Source organism: Eptesicus fuscus, chromosome 7 (assembly GCF_027574615.1).
Source record: "Eptesicus fuscus isolate TK198812 chromosome 7, DD_ASM_mEF_20220401, whole genome shotgun sequence".
Taxonomy (NCBI): Eukaryota; Metazoa; Chordata; class Mammalia; order Chiroptera; family Vespertilionidae; genus Eptesicus; species Eptesicus fuscus.
The window spans coordinates 20,221,826-20,229,361 of record NC_072479.1 but is presented as its reverse complement, the minus strand read 5'-3'; the positions used below and the strand labels follow the sequence as shown (position 1 = coordinate 20,229,361).

The window sequence follows — 7,536 nt, the reverse complement described above, 5'->3', positions numbered from 1 at the left end:
TTATGTATTTAACACATGAAAAATTTTGTTTTGACACAATAAAACAAAAGATCATTTGATTCTTCCCTGGAACACAGAAAAGCACAAACTTGAATCATTGGTATGGCTTAGGCTAATTTTCCAAATATTGTTAATAAAATTCATGTAGGGATCTTCACAGAGCCAAGAATTCTCTTTCAGGCCTGTATATTCAGCATCTCCAAGGAGGAGGCCTTTTATTCTGTGTTTTGTTTTGTTTTTTAATACTCACCAGAGGATATTTTTTTCACTGCTTTTTAGAGAGAGTGGACGGGAGGAAGAGGGGGAGGGGGGGGGAGGGGGAGAGGAAGAGGGCCTCTGCATGTGAGCTGCAGAGGAAACACCTTTTCTGAAGGCTCATTGGCTAAGCTCCCTGTAAGCTGCCACTCAGTGTTCTTGATAACTTAACTAATAATAATCCAAGAAGGTGATCTAGAGTTTTTCCACCTCACTCCTGGAGGAAAAACTAAGGTCTGCTGCTGGAGGGGCTAAGAAATGTCATATCCTGCCCTAGCTGGTTTGGCTCAGTGGATAGAGCCTCAGCCTGCCGACCGCAGGGTCTGGGTTTGATTCTGGTCAAGGGCATGTATCTAGGTTGCAGGCTTCTCCCTGGCCGGGTCCCAGGTCAGGGCTCATGCAGGAGGCAACCAAACTCAGTGTCCCTCTTGCATTGATATTTCTCTCTGTCTTTCCCTCTCTCTTCCAAGCTCTCTAAAAATCAATGGAAACATATCCTCAGGTGAGGATAAGAGAGAAAGAAAGAAGAAAGAAAGAAAGAAAGAGAGAAAGAAAGAAAGAAAGAAAGAAAGAAAGAAAGAAAGAAAGGAAGGAAGGAAGGAAGGAAGGAAGGAAGGAAGGAAGGAAGGAAGGAAGGTCATACTCTATGAAAGAGACATCTTGAAAATGCCTAAAGAAAGTTGTCATTTTTTCATGTTGAAGGGACTGGAGTCTGTGTTGATGAAAACACCTTGGTGGCTGCTGCGGCCAGCAGTGGCAACAGTAGCGGGGTGATGGGGGCGGTGCCTTCCCCTGATCAGCCAGATTGCCTCCTGCAGAGGGAGGCCTACTGATGACTTAGGCCAGCAGGGAGGGGGCCTAAGCCCTCAGTAGGACATCCCCTGAGGCAGCTGGACTGTGAGAGGGGGCAGGGTGGGCTGAGGGACCCCCCCCCCCACCAAGTGCACAAATTTCGTGCACAGGGCCTCTAGTATACACATAATACACAAGGCTTAAGAGGGCATTTTAAAAGTGATTGATGATGGGCAGTTCCCCACCTGCTCTGGTCACGTCTTTCAGTTACTTACGGAGGCTTCCCGGGTCATGGTGCCAGCCTAACTGAGAAGAGGCCACTCCCGGGAAATGAATGAAGAACCACTTTCGCCTGTTGTTCAAGTACAGAGGCTTAGACAGCAAAGGGAAGAAAAGCAAAAGACGAAAATGGCTAACTTCGTGATCTGCCCTGCCACCGCCGCTGCCGACTGCAGTGACATCCTGCGCCTGATCAAGGACCTGGCAAATATGAAGATACTAGAGGCCCGGTGCATGAAATTCGTGCATGAAGGGGGGTTGTCCCTCAGCCCAGCCTGTACCCTCTCCAATCTGGGACCCCTCAAGGGATCAGGCCTAAATGGGCAGTCGGACATCCCTCTCACAATCCAGGACTGCTGGCTCCCAACTGCTTGCCTGCCTGCCTTCCTGATTGCCCCTAACCGCTTCTGCCTGCCAGCCTGATCACCCCCTAACCACTCTGCTGCCAGCCTGTTTGCCCCCAACTTCCCTCCTCTGCCGGCCTGGTTACCCCTAACTGCCCTCTCCTGCAGGGTTGATCACCTCCAACTGCCCTCCCTTGCAGGCCTGGTCCTTCTCAACTGCCCTCCCTTGCAGGCCGGGTGCCTCCCAACTGCCCTCTCCTGCTGGCCATCTTGTGGTGGCCATCTTGTGTCCACATGGGGGCAGGATCTTTGACCACATGGGGGCAGCTATATTGTGTGTTGCAGTGATGATCAATCTGCATAGTACTCTTTTATTAGATAGGATAGAGGCCTGGTACAGGGGTGGGGGCCAGCTGGTTTGCCCTGAAGGGCGTCCCGGATCAGGTGGGGGTTCCTTGGGGCATGGGGTGGACTGAGCGAGGGGCCTGTGGTGGTTTGCAGGCAGGCCACGCCCCCTGGCAACGCAAGCAGAGGCCCTGGTATCTGGAATTTATTTTCCTTCTGCAATTAAAACTTTGTAGCCTGGAGCAGAGCCAAGCCTGGGGCTCCCTCCGAGGCCCACAGCCATTTGTGTTGGGGTTATAATTGAAACTTTGTTGCCTTAAGCGGGTGGGCCCGGCCAGGGTGTGCAGAAAGCTTTGCTTCCCCTGTTGCCGGTGGCAACCCTAGCCTGCTCTCTCAAGCTCCATTCTGCCGCCATTTGTTTGAATTTGTTTACCTTGTATAATTGAAACTTTGTAGCTTGAGTGGAGGCTTAGGCCTGCAACGGCTGGCAGAAAGCTTGGCTTCCTCTGTTACCTAGGAAACCTTGCTCTCTGTGGCTGTAGCCATCTTGGTTTGGGTTAATTTGCATACTCGCTCTGATTGGATGGTGGGTGTGGCTTGTGGGCGTGGCTTGTGGGTATGTCAGAGGTATGGTCGATTTGCATATTTGTCTATTATTAGATAGGATGGAAGAACAAGTAATAACAACTGAAAAAGATCTGCTGGAGGATGGTTTCGGAGAGCATCCCTTCTACCACTGCCTGGTGGCAGAAGTATCTAAGGAGCATATCACTCCGAAAGGACACAGCATTGTCAGTTTCGCCATGTACTATTTTACCTATGATCCATGGATTGGAAAACTCTTGTATCTTGAGGACTTCTTCGTAATGAGTGCTTTTAGAGGCTTTGGGATAGGATCAGAAATTCTGAAGAATCTACGCCAGGTTGTGATGAAATGTCGCTGCAGCAGCATGCACTTCCTGTAAGCAGAATGGAATAAACCATCTATTAACTTCTACAAAAAATGAGGTGCCTCTGATCTGTCCAGCGAGGAGGAATGGAGGCTCTTCAAGATTGACAAGGAGTACTTACTAAAAATGGCAGCGGAGGAGTGAGGAGTGCTGGTGTAGACTACACCTTCCATTTATTTTTTTAGAGCAAATTCTCAACTTACCTTCTTTCTATCATGTTTGTAGTGAAATAAGAGAATGAGCACCCATTCCAAAGCTTTATTACCAGTGGCGTTGTTGCATGTTTGAAATGTGGTACTTTAAGATGGCAATGCAGTTTGGAGTCAGATTTATCCTTGAACATCTTTTGATAACATAATATGGTGGTGTAATCTTAATGTATATGAAAAAACTTCATTCTTGTGAATCATTTAAATGTATACAATGTATACACTGGTACTTAAGAGTTTCAGTTTTGATTCTTTTTTAAATGAATTACCCTTTGATTTAAAAAAAAAAATAAAAAGGATTGATGATGTATAATTCTCTGTATCTTAACAATATATAATGAAAATTCCTCCAGGTCAAGTAGTACAGATCATTAATTTTTAATTCTTGCATAATATTCTACTGTGAGGATTATCATAATTCACTCAGCTGTTCTTTTATTAATGTACTCTTGATTTGCTGCCAGCATTTTTACTTTTTATTAAAATAATGCTGTAATAATCATTCTTGAATATATATACTTTTGTACTAGAGCCTTTATTTCTATAGTATAGAATCCCAGGAGTGGGATTGCTGGGTTGAATTGTATATGCATTTAAATTTTTAATAGAGTTCATGAATTGCCTTTTCACATTTCCACCAGTGATGTACGAGAGTGCTCTTACCCTGCCTCCCATCTCTGCTAATAATAGGTGCTATTACACTTATTTTTTGTCACTCTGATGAGTATCATCATGGCAATTTTAATTTAGATTTCCCTATCTATTGGGGGATGGGTGAACATTTTATCAAACTTACTCTTCTGTCGATTGCCTATTCATATACCCAACTCATTTTGCTATTGAGTTGATTGTCTTCATCTTATAAAATGTGGCTGAGATTTTTGTACAGTATAGATAGTAATTTTTGCTATCATTTGAATTTAAAATACTTTTCCTAATCTGTTTGTCTAGTGACTTTGTATTTCTTGCACTACAAAAATACTTTGAAATTTTATGTGTATGTATGAGATAGATATATGTCTTAGTTAAAAAGATTTCTAAAATTTGTAGGTGTGCTGGAAGTACTAGAATTCTTTCTAAATTGTTTTACATTGTTATTATTTTTTATTTTTAGTTTCTGCTCTTTAATTGACCAGGAACTTATAGAATTAATGAAAGCTAGGGACCCCAAGTTAATTTTCTTCTAGAAGTATATGCAACTGAGATGAAACTATTAATACATATACACTGAGTGGCCAGATTATTATGATCTCTGAACGCATAATAATCTGGCCACTCAGTGTATATCCTATATAATAAAAGGCTAATATGCAAATTGTCCCCTCGACCAGGAGTTCAACCAGCAGGCAGGCCGGCCAACCGCCCATGTCCCCTCCCCCACCCATGCACGAATTCATGCACCAGGCCTCTAATATATATACTGAGTGGCCAGATTATTATGCATTCAGAGATCATAATAATCTGGCCACTCAGTGTATAATAAGTATTCACACAATACACACACACTAATATCTGATTCTGAGCTCTCTATTGTTTTTTTACTGATTTTTATACAGTCTTGTGTCACAATTGTACTTTTTATTTTAATATAGTATTTTAATGCCACATTCTTTATTCATTAATTTAAGAGCATTTTATCCAATTAAAAATTCCACTGGGATTCTGTTGCTGTCAATTTATTTACTGTCTTCAGGAGAACTGATTTTTTTGTTAATAATCATTATTCCTTTTTAAAAACATCATATAGATTACTATTTGTTCAGATTATATCTTTACCCTCAAGTAGGATTTTATTTTTAATATAAATCCTATTTCTTTCTTGTATAATTTATTCCTATTTTATTCTTTTTGTAATTTACTATGAATGGAATATTTTCCTTGTTCCATTTTTATATGTGTCACTCATACAGAAAAAGCTAATAATTTTATATCTTTATGTTGTATCCACTCAGTTTATCAAATTATTTTATTACTTCTACTTGTTTTTACTAGAGTTTTTTAATGATAGCAGCTATGAAATGATAATATCAGCAAAATATTTCACCTCTTTCTTTTTATATTTACATAGTGCATTTTATGCTTATTGTATTTACTAGACTTTCCAGACAATATGAAATAACTAGTGGCCCATTGCATGAAATTCGTGCATGGGGGGAGGGTGTCTCTCAGCCTGGCCTGCACCCTCTCCAATTTGGGACCCCTTGAAGGATGTCCTACTGCCGGTTTACAGGGACCAGGCCTAAACCGGCAGTTGGACATCCCTCTCACAATCTGGGACTGCTGGCTCCAGCTGCTCACCTGCCTGCGTGCCTGCCTGATTGCCCCTAACCACTCTGCCTGCTGGCCTGCTCACCCCCAAATGCCCTACCCGCCAGCCTGATCACCCCCAACTGCCCCTCCTGCTGGCCTGCTCGCCCCCACCTCCCCTCCCCACTGGCCTGCTTGTCCCCAACTTCCCCCCTGCTGGCCTGCTCGCTCCCCCCCCCGCTGTCCTGATCACCTCCAACTGACCCCCACTGATGGCCTGCTCACCCCCAACTGGCTCCCCTTGCTGGTCTGCTTACCCCCAATGGCCCCACCCCCCACCAGCCTGATCACCCACAACTGCTGTCCCATCCTAGCTTGATCACCCCCCGGTGACCCAAGCTCCTAGCCCCTCCTTTTTTTCTTTTTTCTTTTTTTTCAGCGCCTCCTTGAGCAGAGGCCAGGGCCAGCTGGAAGCAAGTATCTGGGATTTATTTATCTTCTATAATTGAAACTTTGTAGCATTGAGCAGAGGCCAGGGCCAGCCAGGGTGGGCGGGAAGCTTGGCTTCCTCCATTGCCGGGGCAACCCAAGCCTCCTGCTCACTCCAGCTCCGTGGCCGACACCATCTTGGTTGGGTTAATTTGCATACTCGCTCCTGATTGGCTGGTGGGAGTGGCTTGTGGGTATAGTGGAGGTATGATCAATTTGCATGTTTCTCTTTTATTAGTATAGATTAGTGTAGATAATAGTGACAAGGGCATTTCTGTCTTGTTCTTGATTTTAATAAAAACAGCTTTAACCATATGAATACAAATGTATTACTTACATGTTACTAGTTAGCTTATGCTGCAACAACTGTGAAATATCAGGGTCTTATAGCAACACAAATTTATCTTTAGCTCACATTGCATACTGGCTGCTCACAGGTGTGGTTCTGTTCCATGATCTAAAACTGAAGGTAGAGTATCCATCTTTCCATTATGTGATAGAAGGAAAAAAGAGCAATGGCCATACCATGAGATGGTTCTCAATGCTTCTGCTTGGAAGTGACATTCACTGCTTCTACTCATGTTCATGGGCCACAGCAAGTCACAAGGCCAAGCCTACCATCATTGTTGTAGAAAAGAAGACCCCACACAGGGAGGGCAGCAAGTTACTGGAAACAATAAAATCTACCATGCCTACCCCTGGGTCACAAATATTTTCTCCCTCCCTTTTATTCACAAAATAAAGATACCCATTCTTCCCCACCCCACCCCCCAAAACAATGCTAAAAAGTCCTATCCAATTTTGAGTAACAAGACTATTCAAGATTTTGTAACAGTTCCTATATCAGATTTGGATGTGGCTCCTCTTGATCTTAAAACCTAAACACTACGAAGAGGATCTGCCACCTATACTCCCAGCACATGATGGAAGAAAACAAAGATGGGACAACCTTTAATTACACTTCCATTGAATATGGGGAAGAATGGAAGGCACATAGCTGTCACTGGTTCATAGCAATTCTGAAATTCTGCAGAGGAAATGCTGCAAGGACCTCAGATTCTGGGTAAAGAGAAATTTCGTGAGTAGTTCTCCCCACAAATAGCTTTCCAGTCTATTGTTCTCCATTTGAGAGGCTCTGTCCTTAGAGCGGTTTCTATTTCCATTATCCCTTATGGTCATTTAAAGGGCATTTAAGGATATGTCCTCCCTTGGGGCTCAGCACCTTTTCTCATCTTACCTCAGAACTTTGAAGGTCCAAAAGTTGTTTCAAGTCTTGAACAGTCACTGGCCACTCTCAGTTAGTGGCTTTTTTGGCAGTACAACTTCTCCAAAAATATTGCCCAATTTTCTCTTGACGTGAGATCATTTGAGCTTATAAACATCTGTAGGAGAGTGATGAAATCATGTTTTCCCCTGAGCCATCTTTTCCAATTAAGTGCCAACTTAATTGATTCAGAAGCTTTCACAGAAGATTTAATGGCTATAGTCTTGATTTGGATCTTGTCACAATGCTGTCTTAATTGGCCCTTGTTCCTCAAAGTGTTTCTGTATTTGGTTTTATACTGGATGGAGATGATAAACAGTTCCATTTTCCAATCATGTTTGCAAACCAGCCAATTTGCTCCT

At 43.3% G+C, this 7,536-nt stretch overlaps 1 pseudogene; it reads left to right on the top strand.

Moving 5' to 3' along the window:
* The first annotated feature begins 1,455 nt into the window (after positions 1–1,455).
* Positions 1,456–3,109, top strand: LOC103304790 (diamine acetyltransferase 1-like; annotated as a pseudogene).
* The last annotated feature ends 4,427 nt before the right edge of the window (positions 3,110–7,536 follow it).